The following is a 2,500-nucleotide window of genomic DNA, read 5'->3' as shown; positions in this document are numbered from 1 at the left end:
AAAGAAAGGAAAGAGGGAGGTAGTGTGAGTGCGATTAGAAAATGGGGAATAGGAAAAAGGCAAGAATTCGGAGGGAACAGATAAAGAAAGAAGAAAATGTTGGAAGAATGAGAATCAGATAGAGACAAAATGAGTTTGATAATGATTTAAAGATAAAAAGGCATATTTCGGTAAAAATAGATTGAACGAAAAAGAGGGAGAGATGATAATTAAGGGAGAATGAGGAGGGGCGAGAACTTGTGTGAAATGAAAAAGGCTGGAATGGGACGAGAAAAAAAGAGAGTGTGGATGCCAGTCAGTGTCAAGTGGCGGTCTACATAGCATTACCTAATCTGGGAGATGCTGCGCGACGAGTATGAGTTCTATTGTGTGCGTGCGTGTATACCACCACCCACACCACCCACACACACCACACACCACACACACACCCACCACACCACACACCCACCATCCAACACATATACAACATATATATATATATAATATATATATATAATTATTATATATATATATAGAGAGAGAGAGAGAGTAGATAGAGAAGAGAGCGAGAGAGAGAGAGAGGACGAGAGAGAGAAAGAGAGAGAGAGAGAGAGAGAGAGAGAGAGGAGATAGCGAAGAGAGAGAGAGAGATAGATAATAGAGAGATAGATGATAATAAATAGATATAGGAAGAGGCGAAAAATGAGAATGAAAGAGAGAGAGATAGAGAGAGAGATAGAGGAGAGAGAGACATTGTGAATCTAAAAACAGCTCGTTTTATCTGTAATCGCAATATGGCAGACGGTCACATACATCAAAATTCCTCTGCAGGTGAAGTAAAAACGATTGCCGTTCAAACCACAAGAGGGATGGACGTGGCAACGATGATATGTATTTTCTTAAATGATTATCCTTATCTTTTATTTATTTATTTATCTATCTATTTTTTTATGACGGAATACTTTTTTTTATACCTTTTTAAATTCAAATCCTTTAAGACGTCGGGATCAAATGCTTTCTCAAACACCTTTGTGGAAAAAAAAGAGTTAATGGTTAAGACGAAGATTTTACGATAAACTACTTCGCACATCTTGAAGTTGAATGTTTTTGAACAAATGATCACTTGAGCCTCTGAGATTTTGTTCAGGTTGTTCATCACTTTCCTATTTTCGTCCTCGTCTTCATCTTCGTCTTCGTCTTCGTCTTTTCGTCTTCGTCTTCGTCTTCCGTCTTCGTCTTCGTCTTCCGGTCTTCGTCTTCTTCTTCGTCCTTCGTCTGTCTTCATCTTCGTCCTTCCGTCTTCGCTTCGTCTTCTCTTCGGTCTCGTCTTCGTCTTCGTCTTCGTCTTCTTCTTCGTCTTCTTCTTCGTCTTCGTCTTCTTCTTCCGTCTTCGTCTTCGTCTTCGGCGTCAATCTTCCGTCTTCGTCTTTCCGTCTTCGTCTTCGTCTTCATCTTCGTTCTTTCGTCTTTTTTTTTTTTCGTCTTCGTCTTTCGTCTTCGTCTTCGTCTTCGTCTTCATCTTCATCGTCGTCTTCGGCTTCGTCCTTCGCTCGTCTCTTCTTCGTCTTCGTCTTTCGTCTCGTCCTTCGTCTTCTTCTTCGTCTTCTTCTTCTTCTTCTCGTCGTCGTCGTCTTTTTCTTCTTCTTCGTCTTTTTCTTTTTCTTTTTCGTCGTCGTCGTCGTCGTTTTCTTCTTCTTCGTCTTCTTTTTCTTCTTCTTTTTCTTCGTCGTCGTCGTCGTTTTCTTCTTCTTCGCTTTTTTCTTCTTCTTCTTCGTCGCGTCGTCGTCGTCGTTTTTTTTCTTCTTCTTCTTTCTTTTCTTTCTTCGTCGTCGGTCGTCGTTTTTTTCTTCTTCGTCTTCTTTTCTTCTTTTTTTTTTTTCCCGGGTGTCTCGGTTTTCTTCTTTTTCCCCGTCTTTTTTCTTTTTCTCGCGTTTCGTCGTCTTTTTCTTCTTTTCCGTCTTCTTTCTTTTCTTCTTCCGTCGTCGTCGTCGTTTTCTTCTTGTTCGTCTCCTGTTCACTCTTCCCTCGTTTATCTCTTCCCGGTTCGCTTCCCTCGTTCCTCTTCCCTCGTTCGTCTTCCCTCGTTCCTCTTCCCTCGTTCCGTATTCCTCGTTCTCTTCCCTGTTAGTCCCCTTCGTTCCTCTCCCTCGTTCCATCTTCCCTACTTCGTCTTCCCTCGTTCGTCTTCCCTCGTTCCTCTTCCCTCGTTCGTCTTCCCTCGTTCGTCTTCCCTCGTTCCTCTTCCCTCGTTGCTCGTCCATCGTTCCTCTGCCCCGTTTCGTCTTCCCTCTTTCGTTTCCCTCGTTTCCTCTTCCCCGTTCGTCTACCTTGTTCGTCTTTCCGCGTTCGTCTTCCCCTCGTTCCTCTTCCCTCGTTCGTCTTCCCTCGTTCGTCTTCCCTCGTTCCTCTTCCCCTGTTCGTCTTCCCTCGTTCCTCTTCCCTCGTTCGTCTTCCCTCGTTCCTCTTCCCTTGTTCGTCTTCCCTCGTTCGTCTTCCCTCGTTCGTCTTCCCTTGTTCGTCT

This window comes from Penaeus monodon, chromosome 5 (genome assembly GCF_015228065.2).
Source record: "Penaeus monodon isolate SGIC_2016 chromosome 5, NSTDA_Pmon_1, whole genome shotgun sequence".
Lineage (NCBI taxonomy): Eukaryota > Metazoa > Arthropoda > Malacostraca > Decapoda > Penaeidae > Penaeus > Penaeus monodon.
This window is presented reverse-complemented; position numbering follows the sequence as displayed.